This window comes from Labrus mixtus, chromosome 8 (assembly GCF_963584025.1).
Source record: "Labrus mixtus chromosome 8, fLabMix1.1, whole genome shotgun sequence".
Classification (NCBI taxonomy): Eukaryota; Metazoa; Chordata; class Actinopteri; order Labriformes; family Labridae; genus Labrus; species Labrus mixtus.
The window spans coordinates 17,833,644-17,859,281 of NC_083619.1; the positions used below are offsets into that span (position 1 = coordinate 17,833,644).

General features: G+C 37.6%; 1 long non-coding RNA gene across 1 annotated transcript in view; it reads left to right on the forward strand.

Annotated features, from left to right (window-relative positions):
* The window catches only part of LOC132978467 (uncharacterized), a 41,767-nt gene extending 16,761 nt beyond the window's left edge, over window positions 1-25,006 (forward strand). Inside the window, exon 3 of the long non-coding RNA XR_009673928.1 lies at window positions 24,553-25,006. This is a non-coding gene — a long non-coding RNA (uncharacterized LOC132978467). The remainder of the gene's footprint in view (window positions 1-24,552) is intronic.
* The last annotated feature ends 632 nt before the right edge of the window (window positions 25,007-25,638 follow it).

A 25,638-nucleotide genomic window follows, 5' to 3' on the forward strand; every position in this document is an offset into this window, starting at 1 on the left:
AAGCAAGATAAAGACTTATTCCCATGCCTCATGGGACATGTAGATTTAGCTACAATCTTTGAGCGTTGTACTTGTATTTTGCAACCATCATGGGACTCATGTTTTGTTAAACTGGAAAGATAGCTAGATTGTTTTTCATAAAGAGTCATTGCATTGGCATTAGCGTCGCCTATGCTGGCTAGCTTAGCTAATCAAATGAGATTAGAGAAAACATATTTTCTGCAGACAAGATCAACAGCTTGTAAATAATTAAATGTATGCTTTTACATTTGGGTCATGAAATCTAAGACTTATTTATAATAGACTGACTTTCAAGGAGAAAATGGGCTATTTTTGTTGTCAACTTTAAATAAGTGGTCCAATGATGTTTTTAACTAGAGGGCAAATATATTTTATATCCTACACAGATCATTTAATAAATTATCATTGCAACCACAATCATCATCAGATTCATCATCAACGCATAATCATAATCATGGGCCAGTCATCATCAAACATCATCCCTAACATCTTTATTATTATCCACAGTATCATCGCCTTTGCCATAAGCACGCTCGTAGAGTCTGCTGTTCATTTCTAACACACTACAAAAATAGTAGGTCTGTTCCATTTAAAATGACTGAGATCATATTTCTGTTTAGGTCATTTTTACATGGTCCAGGAATTGTGTAAATCACATTTAAAAGACATATACACCTCATTATACCACTGCAAGTCTAATTCAGCAAAGTGCACTGGAGAATATTCAGACCTCATTTGTGGTGTAAACATGTCTTTACTTATCCAGATTAACTCTGCAGATCAGATTACGTTTTCTTCCCCAGTGTCCCTCTACAGCACCGTTAAGGAAAACCACCGCAGTATCCCAAAGCAAGTGGTGCCCCTTCCATATTTTCTCTTAATAAGATGTATTTTAAGGCATTACAATCTGTGCTCACGTTACAGCAGTTAAGCAATTTCTTGTGTATGTTACCGTGAAGTGCGCTCAGCCTGCTTGCTGGATGTATAATGAAGCTCAAGGCCACAAGCAGTGAGACCCGTCCATCAGTGGTGGTTATTAGGGGAGACCACCGCTGAACCAGGGCCATTTGGTGGGCTTAATAACAGCATGAATGGGAGAGCTGAGGGACAGGAAGCGCAGCCAGACAGGCCGGTACTGAGCAAAGCACTTTTCGGGGAGGGAGGCCTCCATGGAAAAAACAATGACAAGGCCTATTTCAGCCTGAAACACTCTCATGGCTTACTTCCAGATGACAACCCAGTGCTTTCACTTCTTGAACAATAAATTTGGAGGGAAAAAGCCTAGAAAACAATCCTATCAAATTTTACAATGCTCACCAGAAGCAAGCATGAAAACAATTGCTATTAAAGAACTTAAGGATTCGTTTCTGTCCTGTAATCCAGGTTGCTGGGTTAGATCCATAACTACTTTGACAGTAAAGATTTGGGACCCCACGTGTTTAACTACCCATCAACATGGGAGGCTTTCACTTTATAGCCTGGGGTTTATTGTGCGACAGCTTAAACGTAGCTCAGGTTTCTCACAGGGACTATTTCACTGTTTAGCTTCTCCCCGCTCCTGACTGGAGGATAAATGGGTAAAAGAGGCAACTTGGCTCAGGGAACCAGAATTAATTTAGTGTGAAGACCACATTTAACCAAGAGTTGACCTTTAGGATGCGAAAAAAAGATGACTTCAGTGGTGAAGAAGCCAGAAGAGATGTACAACTTGGGGATCTGATTAGAAAAAGTACTGCACTACCCTACAGTAAGCCTATATGTTACTATTACAGAGCCAGATGAATGTGATTGGGGGAGCTATGTTGGAGGGTGGGGGCTGGATTGTTTGAAGCTAGGGATAAACAAAATTGTCAAAACAAATAATACAGAAAATATAACTTATAATCATATAAGTGTAAAGCACGTTGCTAAATGTGCAATGCAAGCACTATTTGGTCTGTAAAATACTATTGAACAAAAAAATGATCAAAACGTTTCAAACAACCTCAGCAATCATGATCCAAATTAGTCACCCCAAAAAGCAGGAGTGGATTCAAAAAGTAAATCAGCTGTTTGCAGTAAAACATGGTAGAAGCAGATTCATACTCTTCCATGGGAACAGCAACACACAACTCCTGCTAGCTAGTAGCAGCCTGCTACCTGTACCTCCAGCAATGGTTGGATTAGCAGTCCCATTAGCCACTATCTCTTTGTTTCTTATCGATAACGAAAAGGAACATGGTATAACATACATAACCAGCTGATTAGCAGATGCTTATTGTTTTTTTGTCAGTTGATGAAACTCCTACATTAGGATCTGTTGGTTTAACATATATGTCGTCCCACTTATGCAATAGCACTCGCAGCCTTACAAACATACTGGCAAAAGTGTAAAATCATCAAAACGTATGCATGTAGGAATGTCAGTGAAACGCAGAATGTGGCATATGGAATCACATGTGTATTGTGTTTTTTTTCTTTTTTGTATTTAAAAAAAAAAAAAAACATACAAAAATGTATTCCAGAGAAAATTAATTCTCATATGTGGAGACATATGAATTTTAGGGGTTTTGCACCTTGCACAAACTTAAGAATCTAAGCATTGAAAATACAATATTTTTCAGTCCATACCAGCCCATAAGGTACTTGGCAGGCTCAGATAACGCTTCATTTTCTGTGATTTGTCTGTGTTAAACCAGTGAGAGCCAGCAAAGTCATTAGTGGCTCTGACATCAGACTTGTGAGGCCTGGAATAACTCCTTATCTGGTTAAATGGACCAAAGGCTGAGACAGATTTACTGCTCAGTATGAGGGCAGCCCTGAAACAAGAGACATTAAACCTCGTGTTTTTCAATCACTTTGAGCACTGTAATTGCACACACAGGAACGAGCTCAGCAAAATGATACTTTAAACAACTGAGGGAGTCACACTTGAGGAACTCCAAATCTGTCATTGTGAACAAAGGTACATTCATCTCTTGTATATGTGAGACTGCAGTAAACTGTGCATTTATTGATTGTAAATATCAAATATAAGAGTGGTATTTCTATTACAGAGATTAATAAAACAAATCTGCTTGGTCAGCTTTGTGCACGCAGTAAGAAACGGGTCTGGTTTGTTATATCTGGGGAGCTCATTGGGTTGACGTGAAGCCTGATATGAGAGACTGAGGAAAGATGAAATGAAATGATGCTTGGCCAGACGAAGATCCAAACCAGCAGCATAATGCTGACCACTACAACCATCCACTATGACAGCAGACACAGGTTTTTTATTTACCATGAAACCTATGAGACAGAGACACTAAAACTAACAAAACAAAGAAGAAGAATTCCCCATATTAGTCACTGAAAAAAAAAGAGTCTTGTGCTTTAGGACCATAGTTTCTAAGCCAGGAGCAGACAACTTTACACTCAGCTATATACTGAGCTATTCATTTTTTATGGTTAATGGTTGATTTTGGCCAAACATCCATACTTGCATATTGAATTTAGTCAACATCTGTTCACACTGTAATACTTTATAAAGAACAACACAGGCAATATTCTATAGTTTTAATAATCAATCAAAAACTGATTAATCAAATCCCATCAATTTACAGTAACAAATATATGCTCTAGTCTATTTCTCTTTGTCAATACATATAAGGGGGCCCAGCCCAAAGCCAATGTGTTAATACTTAAGATTTAGATTTTAAAAACATTCCTGAATTCATATTCAAATTTTCCTTTTCATCATTTTAATCAGCAGTAGTTTGGTCTGTAGAGATTTTGGTTGGGAACCGGTTCAAGTCCTGTTGCAGATCAAATTTGAAAATCAGGCTGGCAACTGGAGAGGTACTGATTCACTTCCTGACCATGGAGCCGAACCCCAAACTGCTCGGTGCTCTTCTGTGTGCAGCCCCTCACTCTGACATCTCTCCATTAGTGCACCATCGAGTTATTACAGCAGATGGATAATGTATGTGTTATCAATTGAAGATGAAATTCATTGGCCATCTTCATCCTTGTAAAGAAACACCTCAACCATGTAGATGTTTTAATGTCATTTCTAAACATCAACATGAGGTCGATTGCAGAGATGAAAAAGTTACAGTGTATTAATTTGGCTACCTATCATTGTGTTGCCTACTTTGTCATGGGATTTGTTGACCTAATAAAATAAAGAATACCACCAGACTTTTTTATCCAAGATGATTGAGTTAAGATTAAAAAGAAAGAAATATCCATTGTTTTTTGTTGTTTTTTGTTCTTCCTGCTCCTGTTTGCTCATGGACAGTGTATTAGTATTATGAGAAAATATTTCATGTTGTGTGTTATTGTGTTGGAAGCATACACTGAAATGAGCAAATAAATCAAATATGAAATGAAATATCCATTTGAAGATTTTGCGTTCTTTATATATCACACAGCCAACCATTAATCAACACAGAAAGTAGATTTATTCCTGTCCACACTCTGTGATGTCAACCCTCCATTTTTTTCATACCATTTTTTTATGTTTCGGTGCGGCATTGCTATCTGGAACAAAAGTATGGAACAAAAGTCGGTGTTTTTGGCCCTGTTGAATTCTGGGAATTCTGAAGTTGTTGTCTGAGGGTCTCAGCAGCTCTGAACTCCCTCTTGGCAGAACTTCATAAGCGGACTCATGCAGCTCAAATATTTCAGCTTCAAATGAGCTAGAAAAACACGTTCCCACTGGGTGGTTAAAAGTGGGCGTGTGCTGTGTGCACTTGTGAAGGATGGGAGTGTGTGTCTGTGTGTGTGTATTTATGAGCTGTTCTGACTTTATTTGTCGATCACTTGTGACAGTTACTAAATGCGCTTCAGATCCAGCCGATTTCTGATACTCTTCCAAGCGACTTATCTGTGGTACTGTGATTATTTTCTTGATTAAAAGAACCCAAACAAACTTTTTCTCAGCAGACGGAAATTAAAATATTTTAGAAGGAATGAAATCATACACATTGAGATTAAAACAAGATCAAACATGAGAGAAAGTCCAGAAGCCTCATCATAAAAGTCAAATCTAAGCTTTCTTACTTTTATGATGATCACCCAGCACATTTGTATGAGGTCAGTATCAGACTGTGGGCTTCTAGCCAAAGAAAATCTGATAGAATATAAGTTTATCAACCAAAAATCTACAAAGTTAAACAAGTGTCTTTGTGAGGTGGGTGCTGGTTGCTGAGTAAATCATATCCCATATTGCTGCAGGCCTGTAAGACCACCCTGGCTCTCAAGCTCCTAAAGCCTACCCACAGGCCAGAAAACAACCACGCCGCCCGACCACTGAACTACACTATTTCTGACTGGAACAAAAATCCAAAAAGCAAAGTCCACGGTAGCCTCTAACCAGAAAAACAAGCAGGCTGATCTGCACACTCAGGTCGCTGAAACCAAGAGAGGCGTTTTACCAACAAATGTGGAGGACGAGAATCTTAAGGGAGGAGGCGACTGTGTCTGAGTTTTATGCATGAGCAATACTAGATCTATCTTTAGTCTTTTTTTAAATTATTATTTCTTTCTCTTCTCAAATATTTAACATATTTTGTACAGGGACAAGATGAAATGGACCAAACAGTTGGTTGACATATATTTGAAAAATACATTAATAAAAAATAAAATGTATATTTTCTAAACATGATTTATTAAAAATAATAAATTGTTGATATTACATCCCCCCCAAAAAAGAGGTGTGACATTATCTCTTTTGTACTTCCAAAAGGTATTATGCTGGTAAAGATTTTCTTTATCATTTCTTATTTCAGTTAGATTAGAAATACCATTGTTGTCTTCTTCACTTACTGTGTTCTGAATTTCATTTCACAAGATCAGAGCTGGAAATGTAATCAGTTGTGATAATTGAGAGGTTTTTTTTTTTTTATAATACCAAGAGTATGATAATTGTTGTATTTATGAATTGCTTATGAAACTCAGACTTTTGAATACTCACATATTATCATTAAAGTCAATGATATATGTTTAAAGCACATTTAGTATATTTAGTCTAGATGTATGTTATCTATATAATGTTTAATGTATTAAAGGGGCTAATATAGCAAATGTTTTTTTATATATTTGGCTACTTGATTCTCACACTGAAAAGGAAAAATCCTTCCCACTGCTCTTGTTAGGCATCACCAATGTATTATAAAAAATCTCAACTTTTCAGTCCCTCTTAACCTTTGTAAGGTGTTTTCTCCTCTTTCTCTTTCTTTTCAATGTGACAGTTTAATGTCCTACGCACCTACATGTACTTCATGAGATACTTTCAAACGCTACTTGATTCTCAGAAATAGATTGTTGTCTTGTTACTTGACAAAGTAAGTAAGTAAGTCAAAGCACTTGCACATTAAAATATATTTAATATTTGTCTAATGGAATAGAGACGAGTAAGTGTTTCCATACTTGTTGAAATAAAAATAACACTTCAGCTCAGAGGTTTGCCACTAAACACAAATGCTAAAATCAAGAGAAGTACTAAACGTATAATTGGTCTTAGCCTGTAGAATTATCAACATGAAAGAAAAAAGTCAAATATCATTTGCTGCTTCTACACACCCAAATCCAAAACTGAATTCAAAGTAGTCAAACAGTAGACGAACTGTAATGTTCTTTGATTTCAATCTCATTCAAACAATTGTTTTACCTCCCACAATGCCAAAACATATGTATGTACACAATACACTTATTTAAAATTATTCTTACAAGAATTTAATATGGACGAGTAATAAAAGGTTTTATGCAGAATACAACTTGAGCAATGTGTTTCAATTACAAACATACTCTTTAAATGTGCATGTTATAGGTCATTGCCAGATTCATAGACAAATGTTATAATAATTTGAATGGACAAGCAGAAATGTTGATTTTGTACCTATTCACTGAATGCAAAAAATAAGAAAACCTGTTTTTCTCCAATCCCCCCTTATATGCAACACATTTTTAGTTCCTATGGCAACCAGGTGTTGTAATAAAAATACAGGTGTATGGACCTTTGAGAGCTCATAAAAGTCCTCTGAGGTGTCCTTTAATTGGATTTAATGTCTGGAGCCGTGATTGCATGTGCTATAGCCCCCCACTGACCACCTCCCCTGGGGAAAACTTTGTAAAAGGCCCTGAGAGAAAACTGAGAGGATGAAGTCATTTCCTGCTCATGTGGAATATGAAGTCTGGTAACTGTGTGGCATTGTACCTCCTCAGCATTTTAGAGACAATGATGTCATAGCTGTTAACTCAGCCTTACAAGCTAAGTGCCGTAAAGTACCAGTGAGGCCACGAGCAGGTGACTGTCAGCATCAACTGGCCTGTAATAATATCCTGACTCTACATAAATATTTCCCCACTGGACTTTTATTTCTTAGATTGAGAAAATTATGTGCTTGGAGAAGTTAGTCTGTAAATCCTCTTGCAATGAAACATTCTGTTCAGGAAATACATTGCTCACCACATTGAAACGGAAAAACTATCTTCTTCCTGTTTTAGGTTGATTCTGGTTAAAAGTTAAAATCAACACTATACCTGATATTATGTGTGTGGATTGAAGATTGACCTGAACAGATTGACAGTGATGTACTCTTCTTGATCTTAAGGTAAAAACTACACTGTGATTCCTCGGTGTCTTGTAGTTTCAGCCTCAGTTTGATCAGAAGGGAGGGCCACTCGACAAGCCCCTCTGGGTTTATTTGGCTCCACCAGCACATTTATTTCAAAATGTTTATTTTGTTAATTAACACATTTTTAATTAACCATTTTTTTGTTTTGCTTTTTAAGTGCAATAAAATAAAAATAAAAATAAAAAAAATAAATAAATAAAATAAAGTACTCACCAACAATTAGTTAGCTTATACATGTGTTATCAGTTAAATAAATAGCTGTTATCGGTTGGTTTTTAGAGCATACATATGGGGTATTTGGGCCATACTCATGGTCTTATAATTATCACAGAAAAAAACAAGAAGGAAATCAGTTGAAGTAGTATAAAAGATAAGACAATCTAGTTTGGGTGGGTGGTAAACAGAACACAGAATCTTCACCTAGGAGAACCAGGTGTGTTAAATATGAGAGACCAAGAAATAGTTGAAATATTTTAACTGATGTTTACTTGATGTAAGATCAGTGTCTTCATTTAACTAACATGCTATGTCACAATTGAGAATTAAAAAAGATAATTAATAAAGATTTAAAGACTAAAGGCTAACGAAGAAATGCATTTTATGGTTTCCTTGAAGAGTCGTATTTAACCAAACAACATAGAGTTGGTGCTGAAACCTAACTGTGAATATTTAATAATGATGACCACATGTGAATGTTACCATGACAACACACGTGCAGTAATACTCCTTTATGCTTACTTGATAATTGATTGAAAAGAAACGCAAATTAAGTTTTCCCATTCCTAAGCTTTCTACTTGTTGTGATAACTAACCTATTAATGGCCTGTAAATATCTGATGCACATAAAAATAAAAAATAAAAAGAGAGGTTAACAGTAAAGTCATTTTACAACCATTCAAAATTAATTTACCAATTTCTTGTTAAATTTTAAGCACTCACCTTGTTTTGTATGCAGATGAGTCAGTGCAATACATAGCCATATTTTAGACTCCACATATAATGATGTTTATCAAAGCAAGCAAAAAAAAAATCTCATCATAAAATGAATCCTAAATGTCCCTGGAATAAAAATCCTTCCTTTACAGCAACCAAATGTTTAAAAATACCCCAGCTAAAAATGTCATCCCCTGGTCACCTGAGAGTTTCATATATTTGACAAACTGCATGTCTAAGTTTTGAGTTTAGAAATCTTCTCCTGTGCAACGCATGCACAGACGTGACTCTCAAAATCCGGCCATAAGTTGAGTTATCAGGCTGAACTGATTCCTGCTGGTCTGCTTTTGTCATTATTTACAGTGGCTCCACTCTGCTTGAAGGGTGCAAAGTGCTTCTAATAAACGGTTTAAGGTTTCCTCATCTGCTCGTTGCCTGCCAGACGCTTTACAAAAGACCATCAGAGTACTGACAGCAAACGGGGGGGAGTCAGACCCTTCACAGAATACAAGCGTCGCATTGGGTGAACGTTGGGGGCATAGAACAGCCCTATGAAATGTATGCATAAATATAAAGAGAGACAGACAGAGTATAAATAACAGACAAGCCACAGCATCCATGAGTGAAACAAGAGAACTATTAGGCCGTGTTGAAAGAGCACTTGCAGTAGAGACAAGCCAGGCGATAATATTTCACAGGTAAAGAGATGTCCACATGATGATAGCACCCACTATCACAGAGGATGAGTGGGAGATGAGTGAGAGGTCCCAGGCCCGAGATGGACCCCCCCCCCCCCCCCCCCCCCCCACCCCAACACTCACGGCTGAGAGGAGATACCACAGGAGCAGGGAGGCTGTTATTCTCATGGCTGCCGCGGTCATCAGCAGATTCTTATCATGCCTACAGACTACACCTTAAATCCAGTTCAGTGATACACACCCAAAAAATCCTTTAATGCTCAAACTGTGAGCAGAAATGTCACCCCAGGTCGGCTTTAATCAGTAAGGTTCTCATGGAGATGAGAGAGGTTTTGAGAAATTGTATCTCCTACATGCTCTTCACTATACAATGTACTCTTGAACATCTCGTATTGCCTTGGCCATGCATTGCCGTTATTTAGTTCATTTAGCCAACAAAGGATATGAAACCTGAGAGTCCCCTTGGTTTTATCTCCTTAAATCATCACGCAGCCCTGGATTCAGAGGTTTAATATTTGATAGGGCTGGTGTCATCTCCTTTCATGGGAACTGTGAGCTGTTGGCATTTTATTTTTTTCACAGAGCATGCCAAGAATTTGTTTTAATTTCAATCATTTCTAGCTCTCTTTGCCACTGCCCTGGCAGGCCTTTACCTGTAGCCTACCTCTTTTAGTAACGCTGTTTAAATCAAAATTTTAACTGCTCATAGAAAAAAAGAGCGAAGGTAATCTTTACAGGACAAGCTCAACAACTCAGTTGTGATATTCTCTTTTGTTCCAAGAGATAGAAAAGCTCAAACATCAAAAGATGATTGCGCTTTGCATAAAGTCATGTTGCTGGGGGAAACAGCTAGCCTGCCTGTGTTGTTCAAAGGCAACAGAAGACCACAGAGACTCGACCTAATGTAAGAAACAAAATGTGTTTGTTTAGATAAAAATAAAAATAAATAATGTGTTAATTTGTGAACTTTCTATGGCTGAAGGCAGATTGTGTTTCCTTTTGGCATGGCTACAGAAGTGCTTCCAGTCTTGAAGTTAAATATATAATATATAGAAGTTTTACACGAAATATCTAAATTAATTAATAATTTACTAAACCTATGTTAAATATTTTCTCAAGATGACTTACAATACCTCAAATATTTCCAACAGTTGTCAAAGCCTTAGAAATCCTTAATTTTATAGTTGTAATGGGATGTGTTCAAATGGCTGACAGAGCCGCCATGACAGACACCATGGCAACACAGGGTGTTTCGTCAAAGACGTCTCCATAAGGAAGTGGTTAATACTACTGAAAGCTGCCATACTATTGCTGTATGTGCTGCTGTGATAAGAAAATGTCATGTAAGTTATACTTGGATACATTAGCTCGTCTGTAAACATATTCTCCTCCGGTCTGTTTTGCACGTTGTTTGTCTTGACTACAGTTAACTCGGGGTTTGTTTACATCAGGGCTGGGGGTGGAGTAGCAGAGAGAGAATCAATCCCATGAATCCCCACCAGTTTCGACATCATCTTTTGTTATCGTTTTGATTGAGAGCCCCCTGGTGGTTGAATTAACATACTGTGCGTTGAAGCTAAGACAGTTTGCTGCTAGCAATAGCCAGATATTTATTGTAGAACAAGCAGTCTCAATTTTCTCATACAATGTCAAACTCTTCCCAACTAAAAATCTTTATCTTCTCAAGCCCTCTGCTTCTTGATATTTTACTTCACATATTTTCAGTTTCAAAGTCGCAGCTAAAGGATCAGACAGGAATTTATTTCTCACTGCTGCATTGACGCTAATGATCCTTTGACTCATAATTCTTTCAAATCTAATGCAACCTGAAACACAATACAAGAGACCATGCATGTTTTATCTTTGAGTCCTAGCACAGATAAATAGTCTAGAGATGGGGCGGCAATGTGTGGGCTGGAGGTTCACTTAAATTGAGTGAGGATGAGATGTCCATCCTTCCTCCCTCCTGTCCTCAGAGAAATGGATTGGAGCAGCGACGCCTATCTGACTCTGAATTAATCAGCCGCATCTCCCTGGTCAGTGAACTCTATGGTTCATTAGACTAGTGGGAGGTAAAGCACAAGAGCACACACACAGAGGGAAAGAGAGACAGAGCCAGAGAGATTTAGTTCATACATAGTGTATCTTGTATAATATCAGTCTTCATACTCTTGCGCAAACAAATAGACAAACTGAATCCCCAGCATTCTGTTTAAATGCTTGAGACACAATCGGTAACACTTTACAATAAGGGTACATTAATTTTTTTTAATTTTTTTTTACCGTTTATTTGAATCAGGGACAGTGTACAAAAAAAATATTAGTCTCAGAAGAGAAGAGATGCTTTGTACCAGATTTAGCTAGCTAGCTAATTTCCATCTGTTGTCCCTGGGCAGATGATGGCAACAGCAAAATACAAATCAACCAGTCAGTCTCATACACACACACACACACACACACACACACACACACACATTCATAAGAGAGAAGAAAGACATAGAACAATTTACAGATATTAAAACATTATGTATATATATGTTGTATATGTGTATGTTTATAATTAACATTAGTTAAGGCATTATTAAGTCTTAACTAATGGTTACTAACAGTTGACTAATGTGTCTAGTAATCATTTATTAAGGGTGTTCATGTTAACTACCGGATTAATTAATACATTATTTAATCCTTATTAAGGATGCTATTAACATTAGTTAATGCAGTAATAAGCCTCAATTAACAGTAAATTCATACAATAATGAACATTAAGAAACCTTAACAGATGTGTCTTGTTAACATTAATTAAGGGTTTACATGTTAATTAAGCCTATTAACTAATATGACTGAATGCTTGATAAAGTTGTTCATTTATGCATGTCTTGAGGTTCACAGCTGAGTCATGTCATTAAGACAAAAGTGTTTGTTTTTATTCATGTTTATTTAAGGTTAATGACTGTTCACTTACTTGTCCATCCTCCAACTGGTGACTTATTTTTGGTAAAGGTTGAGATCAGTGGACCACACCATGGTCTTCATGTAGACGTTAGATTGTTCCTTTATCTTCATGTAGACGTTCTTACTGTAACTTACCAATCATTATTGTTGATGTTATATAAGCATTACTAAACCATAATTAACCAGTTATTAATGCTCGTTGTGACCCTTATTGTAAAGTCTCAAACATATATCCCTTAAGTAACACTTTATAAATGCTTAAAAGTGCTGAATAAGCATTACTTAACCATAATTAACCATTTAATAATGCATTGTGTGACCCTTATTGTAAAGTCTCAAACATATATCCCTTAAGTAACACTTTATAAATGCGAGGAGAGGAGAGGAGAGGAGAGGAGAGGAGAGGAGAGGAGAGGAGAACTTAAGCTGCTCCTTTTCATAAACCAAGCTATAAAACTGTGTCAGAAAAATGCTGCCCTCTCGTTCTTCTTCTCTCCCCTCCCTTTATGCTTTATGACTCTGTAACCGCATTTGTTACTCGTTTGATGGGCTGGGGGAGCCGTCCGGGGCCCTGGAGTACAAGATATTATTCTTCACTCGCCCCCTCGCCCCCTCGGCCTTCCCAAAATAACAGCCTCCAGCCTACTGTTTAAAGTCTCTCAGCAGAGGGAGTGGGTGGGAGGATGGGGGAGGGCAAGAGGGGCTGAAAGATGTCTCCATAGCTCTCCTTGGGAGCAGATCAAAGTGGACCATTCCTTCAACCCCATGGCACCATAATGGTTTGGTGGAGTCCAAGTGAGAGCCCTCGCTGCTCGAGATGTTGTAACATGGATGATTAGTGACAGTGTAATACTTTGAACACGCTCCGTACAAAGGGAGACCCCAGCTGAGTGAGAGGCTTTAAACTTTTCTGGAGGGAGGTGTGGAGGGGTTGGAAATATTAGGGTTCCTCGACCACCGGAGAGCATTTAGGACTGAGATGTAAAAAGATATCACATTCACTTTTGCCCTTTCTATACGCTTGGCGGGAATAAAGGACAACAAATAGAATGTGGGAGGCAGCACACATGCCTGTCATACTTTCCCTTATTAGAAGAGGGAAGACCAGGACGTGTGTTTCAATGATACATATGTACAGGAAACCAGAGGTATTTAGTCCACACTGATACCACTTTAAAGCAACATTTTTCATGCACATTTACATTTTAATGTATGTTTAAAATCATGATTTACCTTTGATGCAAATATGTAAAGTCTTTTTTTAAATAATGAAACAACTTTCAGTGTAGGAATAAATGATCTCCTTAAACTTGTGAACGAAGTTACAGCAGCATTGTACAGAGTTGCATTTTTTAATTATCCATGGCTCATTTTTTTATTTTTATTTAGGTCCTCACTTTTGTAATCTTTACATTATATTTGAAAAATTAAGAAATGAAGCATTAGCAGGGAGGCTAAAGAGAAAATAAATTATAATTATAATATGTAATATCAAACAGTTATTTAGGGCAAATTAGTAGTAGTGATATTGATTATTTATTCAATACATTTTTGTTCAAACTTCCTCATAATAACCCATCCTTTTATCAGGAAAGATTTTAAAACCAGACACATTATTTTTGTTTCTAATAATCAGTTTTGTGTTTTAACAGGAGAAAATGATTTGTTGTAAAGCAGAGATCATTTTGATTTCTACAGAATTGTTTAACAAACATCCTAAAAAAGAAAATCTATGGAAAGGATCTCATGTGTTTCCTAATGTAATGTAATGTATGTTACACATCCATACAAGTTAAATCATTTCAAAAACAAGGTTCTGAAGTGCATTTTACAGACCTCTCAATAATCTGACTGATTCAAAAATGTCTAATGACTAAACTAATAGAATAAATAAGTAGTATGTCCACGCATGTGTCAGTCCAGCTGGGACCTGCTGGGGACTTTGTGCAGAACGTCCAAATTCCCAGGTTGTTACTAAAGAAACATGCCTTTTCAATGATGACTTGCTGGAGAGCCTTTTATAGTAAAAACAACACTTCTCCTATGTATGCAAACACTGCAGGGTTAGTATTGTCCAGTTAGTGAGGTAAATGTTGGAATTTTTGGTTAAGCGTTTACATTTGTTTTAGAAGAGAAAATTGAAAGTTATTGGCTGGAATTTGAAAATCATTTGATGATTATATTTGTTGATTTAACTTTTAAAGTGGAAGCCTTCATTCCCCTGTACTGTCTGTACATGTTTCATTTGACAACGCTTCCTTTCCTTGAGGCATCAGGGGATCACAGCCTAACTGACAGGATGAATCCAACAGTACTTTAAGAAGCCTAAAAAAGAAAAGAAAATGTACACAGATTTTTCCTAACAATTATGTAGTTTCTGATGGCAGTGAAAATGGTTATTCTGGAGAGTGAAAGTTTTTAGGAGGTCACTTACTGTACACTCTCCCAAAACAAACTTCAATAAGTTCCAAAATCTCCCATCTAAGCCTCTCTCTGGCTCTGAAAATGTATACCTCCACTCATTCTCTCCAACTCTCTCAGAAAGACAAGGGCAAGTGCAACAAGTAGGCTACCTGGAGTAATCCTTATAAAGGCCGACATGTTAGCAAACAGTTGCCTGGTAACAGCTTAAGCTGATACAGAGTCAAATTACCATTAACCAGAAGCATTGTTTAATGTGACTGGACATCTTAGTCAGTTTGATGTGTTACCAGGCAACTGCTTTCTAACATGTAGGCCTCAAGGAATAGTGGGAGACTTGTGTCGTTGAGCACAAGCTCCTAATAATCAGACAGAGACTATGGCTCGTGTATTGAGAATCTGGTTCATCTGGAACAACTGGTTCAGGCCTGTTGCTGCCCAAACTCTGTGCCTCTGTAAAGTTTTCAATCTTTTCAAACTCCCACACTTGCTGTAGTTCAATAATTATATCAATGTATAAGTGATCAACATAGTTACCAAAGCACTAAAATAACTTTGACAATGATGATAATATTCACAATAATCCTTGATTAAATTCAAAATAGAAGTCTGTAACATCTGTTGATCATTTGTTGAAATACTCTACTGGATCTTATACATTCATCTCCATGGCTTCACAATTTGACAACAAAAAAATACCTATAGTGCGTCTGTACAGCACACTGATAAGGTCACTGCAGGCTTAAGAAAGAGGCTATGTAATCCACTTATCTTAAGTGGGCTTTGCCTGCCTCACCTGCCCTCCTTTTAAGAAGAACAGGAAATACTGAGGGAAGGAAACGCTCACCTGGCCCCAGGCAGCCATGACAGAATGAGCCACAGCACATGAAGGGCACTCAGAGCTATTATCACATGTTGGATCATTACACAGGTGGAGGTGTTTTGGTGCTCGCTCTATGGTTGCAAAGTGCAAAGCCGGATGTTGTGATATCGTCTTTTTGCATGACACTCAAACAGTTGTAAGGTGTGTGTGTGTATGTGTGTGTGTGTGTGTGTGTGTGTGTGTGTTTAAACATCTGCACCTATTGAATCCCCCCCCCCCCCCCCCCCATTTCAAACCATGGCACTTTTTATGTATAGTCTAAAAATATTCTAAATATTCCTTTCAGAAATAAACAAGTTTAAAAAAGGACAAGAAATAATCCTTTTAAGGCTCAGAATAGATTGCGTCTCTTTCCGCGTGGCTTTCATGTTAGAGGAAGTGCAAAACAATCATATTGTTACATTGTTACATTTCCTCCTCTCGCTGTGAACGGCTCACATTGATCTTTATGAGGTCACAGACAGTCCGCTGGACTCCCTGCAGATTCTGTTAACACCACATTTATAAATATGTACACCTTGTGTGATATAAGAGTCTTTTTTATAATCCAGGAAGATATACAAGTTTATTTATAGCAAGTCAACATCCCCAATATGCTGCTTTTCACACCAAGGTTAAAAGACCAATGAGGAATGAGTTTGCTATCGATGTCAAATATGTCTATAGTGATATACCTTAATACAGATTTGTTATACGTTTGGTACAATTTACATTTTTCTGACACTGAAACTAATATTCCAATTGTTTACAAAACTACACTACAGACCTTTTTAAACATCTCTTTGGCAAAGTACACAAAGTACACAACCAAATATAATACTGTAGAATTTAAAGTATGAGCATTTATCCGTAAACCACCTGTTTATATTTGGCTGTTTCTTTAAACATGTTTAAAGTCTGCAAACTACATATGCTTTTAAATTCATTAGTTCCTACTTTGTTTGGTATGTTTTTTTTTATAAACTTGAATTATTAACAGTTTAAGCAGGACATTTGACAATTAACCTACTGATTAAAGTATTTCTTGGTTAATCATATCAGCCTGCTACTGTGAGAGACTTTTTAAAGAACTTGATGCAGTTTAAATTGTAAAAAATGTAAATGAGAGTTGTCACCTTCAAAAAACAACAATGAAAAATGTCACACTTACAGGGCCAAACCTTCAGCTAATTTGTATGGTTTTACAGCTCTTACCTTACCTACTCTGAAGGTTCAGCCTAAGATAAATTAGCTTTGTGGAGACAGAAGTGGAGCTCAAAAGAGAGTACAACTCGACTAATAACATGTCAGTGTTACACAGCCTGTTGCAATGATCCCAAGTGACAAAAGATTAATGCTGGGACAGTCTAGGGACGCTTGTGGCCATGATTCAAAGAAAGTGTCTTTTAGTTGAAAACAAGATGTGAAGAAAACCACAACAGATCCCAAGAGCCTGAACATATGGGATATTTTGACCAGTGTTTCCATTTTTCTGTTGATGTCAGTCTGCAATGAGCTATAGCGACTAAATCAGGAACCTAAAGACACACACGAGTGACCAAAGAGAACCTGCTTTCCTTTTTTATTGTCTTGTTAAAATCACTGGCCTTTAAACTGCTCTGCAGCAAGACTGTGTAAAACATATCTGAAAAGCAGAGAGTAGTGAGACACAGGCAGAAATCCATTATTCCCCTGACATGTCCACTGTTGAGTCATGTACTTACACTTGGCATGGAGAGGTGAGGTAAGAAGAAAAAAAAAGAAAGAGAAATCCTTTATTATCTCTTTACAGTCACCGGCTCACTCGGACTGTCAGGACCAATCATCCAGGGGGAGAGAAGCTGCCTTCTTCTTCTACAGCTGGAATTAATGGACTGACAGACTGTTAGAAGCAGATGATGGGGTACCAGACGGGCAAACAGAGATGAAGACACAAGAGGAATGTTTGAGGTTTTTCTGTTAGCACAATTAGGGAATACTACACAATACACAAGAAGCAGACCCAATTCCTCTCAGCAGTCTCAACCAATAAAGTATGAGGCTCTATGTAAAATATTGTGATTTCCTTATAGGTCCTCCATGTTCAATCAATAAAGAATTATTTATTCAAATAGTGCCAGTTTACTAACAAGTATCTCTGTAACTTTATATAAAGAGGAAGGTCTACATTGAACATCTACTTTTTAAATACTTTATTAATCCCAGAGGGGAAATTCTGGTCTAAACTCTGTTATGAGAGACATGCTTCTCACACACATAGGCCCGAAATACACACATGCACAAACAGGATCTATGGACATGAGTAAGGGCCTGCACATTAAAGAGTGCCCGAGCAGTTGGGGGTTCGATGCCTTCCTCAAGGGCACATCAGCAGTTCTCAAGGAGTGATGTGGCAGCTCTCCAGCAACCAGACCAATTTCAGATTTAGGTTTGCACTCCAGTTCCCGTTCCAGTTCCCAACCTAAGTCCCTGCAGACTGAACTACTGCCAACTCCAAAATATATATTATATATATTTTTTTTTTTATAGAGAACCAACATTAATCTATATGAGTAAACACTTGGCAAGAATTGGCAAAAGTGGCAAGAAAACAGTTCCACGTCATTTAAGAGGCAGAAAGCTCGAGCAGAACCAGACTCACAGCCCATCTGAGGCCACGGATCGGGACAGGGAGAGGTGCATAGAGCGAGAGACAGAAAGAGAGGGATAGATACAAACAGAAAACAGGGAGACAGACAGGTAGAATCAGGGAGAAAATCAGGGGGAGAGGGATAAAGACATTGCAGAGGGACAAGAAGGAAAACTGATGGAAACACACAGGGAGGCAGGCAGTGAAACAGAGAGAGAGACAGGACTGACTGGATGTCCAAAAAAAAAAGAGACACACAACAAAGTGAGGCAGAAAGACAGGGAAACTGGCGATGAGACAGGGAGATGTACACAACAACAATTACAACTGATGGAAGAGAATTCCAGCAACAATACCAAAGATAATAGAAATGTTACTTATAATAGTGATACAATTAGTAACATTAGTGATTATACTCTCAGATTCTTTTCCTACCCCTGTGGTGGGAGTATCCAGCTGTTGCTGCTGTCGGCCCATTTGGTGGTAATCAGGTAGCGCCAGAAGGCCCACATCCTCTCTCTGATTAACACTTCTCAAATTCTAACACAGCCCTCGACTCCTCCTCTTCTTGAATATTCGACCAAAGCCCAAATTTGCTCACCTTGGAGAGAAATAGCTTTGGTGTCGACATGGAAAAGAGTGACACCATTTTTGTCTTTTTTTTTGCCTTTGAAGAGATAAAAAGCTCCAAGCTTCAGCTTCTTTTCAAACTGATGAGTGTCATGCCACATTTGTTTATTTGACTGAGCCGATGGTGGGAGTGTTCGCCTTCTTGTAATCAGCTGAGTCTCTGAAAGGTTCCTGGCCTCAGGTTTTCTACCTGTAGAGGAGTATGGATCATTCATATGCTTCATTAGCTGAGCTGCCAGGCCTGACTAACTAAATGTACAACACACAGATTCATCCATGACTGCCCTTACAGGACGTTTTGGCCTGTAACACACATTTCAAGTCAGAACAATTGAAAAGTCTGAAGAAAGAAGGAGAAAACGCAGTCCAATTATGTTTTCCCTTCATTATTCCCTTCATGAGGAGCAACGTGTTGATGAGCGTTATGATCTTCGTGCTCTGAGCCAAACATGTTCACAGCCAGAGTTTCAGTTTGTGGTTTGTTGATTTTTCACTGACTGACAGTTTGTGGTGGTGGACTGTGCGCATCACATACGTACGTGCCAGCTGATGTAAACGAAGAAGTAAACAATGCAAATTTGAAAATATTTTGTGGCTTGGGAACACAACTTTCGGGCCTCAGGGCACAAACTCTGATTTTGAAAACAACTCTGAATTCAGTGTTTTTGTACGAGGAAACATTTGGAGGAAATCATGTCAAGTACTGATGAGTGTTTGCATATTTTGGAATTGTAGTAAGTTGAGAAAAAAATCTGCCAGACACCCAAAAATCTCTTTTCACGCTACCCTGAAGCAGTAAACGGTCAGACACCAGTGAAAAAAAATAAACTGACAGAGTGCAAAGGAAACAGACCTCACAAATAAGTCATGACATACAAAATGCTAAGACTTCAAAAATCTTTAGACTCGTCCCCGCTGGGGGAAAAAAAAGATGGATGAATCAGACATTTTTAAAGTGGAAACCACAATGTTTTTCACCTGTCATGGTCTGACGGGCTCTCTGACTGCGTCATCTCTGAAATGACTTCACAATTAGAAGCCATTTATTTCCACAATGTTTGCATAACATAATTTTGTAGAACGACGACCACATTATTATGCTTTTCTTTTGCCATTTTTCTGGAAATTGGTTTCTGTATAAATCTGTGCCACATTAAATATTAAGATTTAAAAAATAAAAACTTTGCTGCAAAGCCATTTGCAGTAGTGACAGAGTACTGACATTAGCATATGGAGACAAAAAGTACTAAAACAAAAGTGTTAAAACATGTTAAACACAATTGTCAATGTAGTCAGTAGAAATTAATCTCTGTATGTAAACTGAAAGTTTATCATGGTTATTCTAAAATGGAAGTAAAAATTGCAATGTCATCATAATTTTTTATCATGTAAGAAATAACCATAGACTATATAACCTTACATAAATAACCCAACATTTTTTTTAATAACCACAGATTTAACATTCTCTGCTTTTTTTTTAATCACAAGCAGCTACAATGATTAAACCTTGATTGACAATGATAAGTACTTTTTACATTGCAATTTTCAAAAAAAAGAAATTGGTGGAAATTTCATAATGTTAAAATAGATGTCACTTTTAAGGTTTTTTTGTCCACTTTTAGGTCAATTCCCACCTTGTAATACTGCAGATATTTAATAGATAATTGACTTAATTTAAGGAATAAATATGACTTTTAAAAAGTTTGAATCTTTAAAAATGTTCATCTTTTCTGTTTTAGTTAATTCTTCATTATACACATTGCTCTTATACATTCAACTTTTTTTTAATTACTCAACTAAAAGTTAATGTTTTGTGTTAACTAAGTTTAAGATGTTTACTCAACGGTCATATGTAAGGTTTTTAAATTTACTATCACTACTGAGATCAACTCATATACTTTTATACTTTATAAAAAAGTTTAAACTATTACATTTGATCAGCTGTAAGTGTGTTATTATAGGCTGAAAACGTATATCAGTACTTGAGGATTTTTTAGAAAACATGACTATTAATGTGGAATATTTCTTCAACTCAAAAAGGATTTGCAACTCGTTGCTTTACTTGTTCACCTTTCCATATAACTTTACTTCGTTTACAGTGTTCCTTTAAGATATTTATATGTTAAATAGATGGTCGAGTCATTAAAGGAATCTTCAAAACAGAAATCCAGCATGGAGGGCCATTTTTTAAAACTCATATAGTTGAGTTAAACGTGACTCCGTTATGTTGTCTTCATGTATGAGTGTGTGTTTGTGTGATTATGTTATTAGCATGCAGCCCTCTACAGAAACTGTCGAAGGCTTTGTGGTTAAATAATCAGAGACTGTGGGGGTAACTTCCCTCCTCAGATCAGGCTGTGAAGTTTACAACCTCTCCATCCTCCTTTTATTTATCAGTCAGATTCCTTTGATACATCCAACATGCCTGACCACGTTTCCCTCCGGTGACATGCCTCTTTTCATTCAATCCCAAACAAGGTATTTTGTGGCGAGGCACCCCGCTGACAAATCTACTTAGAAGTTTCTTTGAAGCTTTTTCCAGTCTGTCTTTGCTTTATTAACCCTTGACTCTGGGCGACAATATTTTTAACTTCATAGTAGTCTCACCAACCCACAATGCTACTGACTAGCTCACATTTTTAGAGACAATACAACTCTTTCTTCCATATTTGTCCTGGCCCCTGGCTTAAAAATGAATCACCTTTTCTTAAATCCAATCAGCCATATTTGATTACAGAAGGGATTGTTTGGCCATCTTGTTATTTCTAGTTTGGCATGGCACGGAAATAAAAACATCTAAATTCATCACAGGCTGATTGCCAGTGTCTGCTTCAACACCTTTCATCATAAACAGACTGAAAGCCATGAGTCCGTTTCTGTTATCTATGAGCTGCGAAATGTTTCATATAAACTGTTTTTCTCTTCCTGCAAATGCATTCATTCAGTTTGAGAAAAGGGAATATGCACACATTTGATTAATATGTGGGGGGGAAAGGTTTATTTGGAACAATTTATACAGACCTCTAATAAAATGGATTTCTTAGGGAAGTTGTAGTTTTTGTTTCTGCATGTTGCCTGGGTTACTGATGTCTGTATTTCTTCAAGACAGCACCACCCGTTGGACGCCAGGGGAGGTGCCGTAATCGTAACCTCATCGTAACTTCACATACAGGTGACAGCATGTGGTAGAGGTTAGTTACCAACTCCAAAAGTGTGACCACCTGGCACAAATGAGCTCCCCTGAGAAGATTTACAAACCCCTCGTCTGAAACCTCAGCCCCTAAACCCCCCCCCCCCCCCCCCCCCCTCGCTGCCTCTCTACCAACCTCCAAGCCAATTTTAGCTCTTAAATCTTCTTTCTACTGCAACAAAAAACTGATTGTTGCGCAGCAATACACATGTCTTTGCATACACACAAATGCACACAAACTCCTCCTGCAACCCTTGGAACTTAATGCCATACAGTAAAAGTGACAAACTGCATGTGCAAGATGAGCTTCACACTCATTTATCTAGAGGTGGTAGGGGATGAAGTCTTGCAAAGCTGCTAGAGTTTTCTGTTCCTCTTCATCATATTTGTCCTCAACATTTTTGCTGAAGGACGGGATTGTAAAGAAAATCATCATTTCCACCAGTGGCAAAAGGTCAGAGATGTAGCCGTACTGATTTTGCATGAGAGTGATAATCGTGTATTATCTTGTTAAAAAGGACTCATTTTAAATGCTGCAGATTAGGAGTCACCTTTTCTGCTTTTTTTTTTTTTCTTACTGAAGAAAGCAAGAATAATTCAAATATTTATACAATAAGTGCTTGGATGTTTTAAAAGAACAAACTGCCCTTCAGCTTCAGCTTCAGCTCCAGGTTCAGCTTCCTGTATTTTTACCCATTGATAGATTTGTTTTGATAGTGACATCCCTTATGACACACAATTACCAAACAGATAACATGAAACAACAAAGTAGAGAGAAACGTGGGGAAAAAAAATCCTTAAACAATAATAAAAAGGATAAAAGTGCTCAAGGTTCCGCCAATCAGTGCACACAAGAGAAAGAAATATCAACCAATAAAGTCAATTTAAAAAATCACTAACATGTAATCTCTTGAATAAAGCCGTAAAAGCAAATTCAGGGCCTATATAAAAAAATAAATGTAATCTTGTTTCTTATTTCAATATATTAAGTTTGCATATGAATATTAATTTGTTTCAAACTTCTAGCATTTCTTGCCCCTAGAGGAATAAATGAGAGTAATTAGAAGTGAACTGAAACAAGGAGTCCTTCTTTGTGTGAAGTGAGCCACAGAGAGGGAGAGAGAGGGAGAGAGAGAGAGAAAGGAGAGACTGATTTTTTACACTTTCTGCACAATTTCCTCTCTATTTCCTCCCTGAAGACCCCTGTCTGCAGAATGTGCAGAGTATGCTTTCCATGGACAGGAGACCATGGAACCTGCCAGAACAAAAAAGTATGAAAAAAGAGGAGTGAAATTTTCCTCGTCTCTCTTGCACTGCAATAGAGGAAGATGGAGTTATAACCCATTAAAACCTCACTGCCATTTAAAAAAAAAAAAAAAACGTTTTATCCAAGAGTTCCCGGAACACTGAGCTACTATTACGACCAGAATACTTGGACCGCACATCCGTTACCCGCTTTGACGTTAAGAGAGAGAGAGAGAAAAAACTAAAGCACCATATAGCAAAGTGCATCAAGCCTTTACTTCTGTCTTGCATCACACCTGATTGAGGTTCCTGGCTGTCATGTGAGACAGTCAGTTGAACACAGGGAATATTAGAATAGTGGGATAAAATGCTCTGACTGCCTCCTCTGAACAGACTCAGATATTTATCTTTATTTCAGGTTTAGTGAGGAGTTAGCAATTCAACTATAACTGTATAAATATGCATCTATATCGAAGCTATATATTTTTGTTTTCTAAAAAACTGAGCTTGAAGTTGAGAAAAGAAAATGTTTTTGGTCTTTATCTACAGTGCATTGCTTGACATATAGGCCTTATAGGTTTTTAAATATTTAAGGAGTTCATTTGCAAACACAGATAATCATACACCATTCTGGAAAAAAAAGTGCCCTGAGAGTTTTGATTAGCACTTTAAATAGAGCTGTTACCCAATACAGCCTATGGGGAACCGGGGAAAAGCAATAAAAAAATAAATATAAATGTTAATGATTTTTTTTTAGATGTAGTTATTTGCTTTTGCTAAAGAGCTCTTCACTTAAAATATTTTATTTTGGCGGGGCCCCTGTCTTGTTTACATTTTAACAACGGGCTGCACCTTCAAAATGACATGTTATCCGATCTTTCAAAAGAAAAATGTTGAAAAGTTGATCAATCATTTTCATGCCTAACTGTTAAATGCCTAAAACAAATATTCTTTACAAATGTGTATGGGGGGGGGGGGGGGGGTTCTTTCTGGTGTTGCCAACCAAATAATTACAAAAATAAAACAACCACATTTCCTAACTTTGTACGTATTGCCTTATTTGCTGCTAAAACTTGATACTTGCGAATAAAATAGATGATACATGTCCTCCCACACACAGAGTTGTTCTTGGAATCTAGTGAATTCCTGGTACAGAACACTCACCCGTTTTACAATCAGTGAAATAATATTAGTGTGCACAAAAATAGCCATGCAGGCCTTGACCATTTATTTTTGCCCATTTGGAAGAGTAAAAGTGTAAACATCAACAAACCACCCAACAAGGACACAAATGACTGATGAGTAGATTTGAAATGTGTCCTTTAAAGCCATGGTCAAAGACACCTCTCACCCAGACGCTTTCACCCTCACAGCTCCATGTGTCATAACAGGTGGTGAGAACGTCTGCAGTTGGCGGCCATTTGTCCTGACGAAATTAAAGCTGAAGTCCGATGGCCACTTGAAGCACTGGAAGAACCTGTGAAGCAATGCTGTGCACAATGGGTGTTACAAAGCAGAGGAAGCTGGAGTCAAAGAAGGAAGGATGCCCTCTTAAAAACCAGGAAATGAGACTCCAGGATGCCAACTGCTTACCACCGAGGATCGGGTTTAGATGGTGAGATATACTTCACTCTATTTAACCTTTAGTAGAGGCAACCCCATCTTCATTACACATAACAAACCAAAGAAAACCAGGCCCTAAAATATTTTTTCAAATAGATGCTCGTCATGTTGTGCTACAGGTTATAACAGGTGTGTTTTTATTTGTATCATATTGTTTCTCAGACAACATGACGTCTCCTTTGTGAGTCATAAACTGCTGCTGTGAAGCAACACTTCACTGCAAAATCAACTACAACACACACACTCACGGAGTGACAAAAATCTGCTCTGGGGGCATCAGAGGGTTCGAACCTGGCCTGGGTTCGAATCCGAGATGTGGCTCCTTTAAAGCATGTCATTCCCACTCTCTGTCTCTTTCTGATTTCTGATTTCTGACTCTACCCATTGTCCTATCTGTCCAATAAAGGCACAAATAAGCCCAAAAATAAATCTTGAAAAAAAATGAAAAATTGGCTCTGGAGATTTGTAACAAGGGAGGATGCAAGAGCAAGGCCGAGGGCTGTGGAGAGGGAGAGGAAGGAGGGGGGAGATGGGGAGATAGATGGAGTCATTAAGATAGCCTGGGTGTCAGTGTAATTCATCAGGCATGATAAGGCCGTGGCCTGCTGCCAAAGAGCAAGGTGTGTCCTTTTCCCTCACCAATCAACATCAGTGGAAGATCACAGACAGTTTCCTCTTCATGCTCTCAATATTTATATCCTTGAATACTGATGTAAATAATCCAATATGATGTCTGTTTGTACAAAGTGCATGACAGTTGTTCTCTTCATACTTAAATGACCAACATATTAAATCACATTTGAAGAGAGAATTAGTTATCACACATTATATCAAAT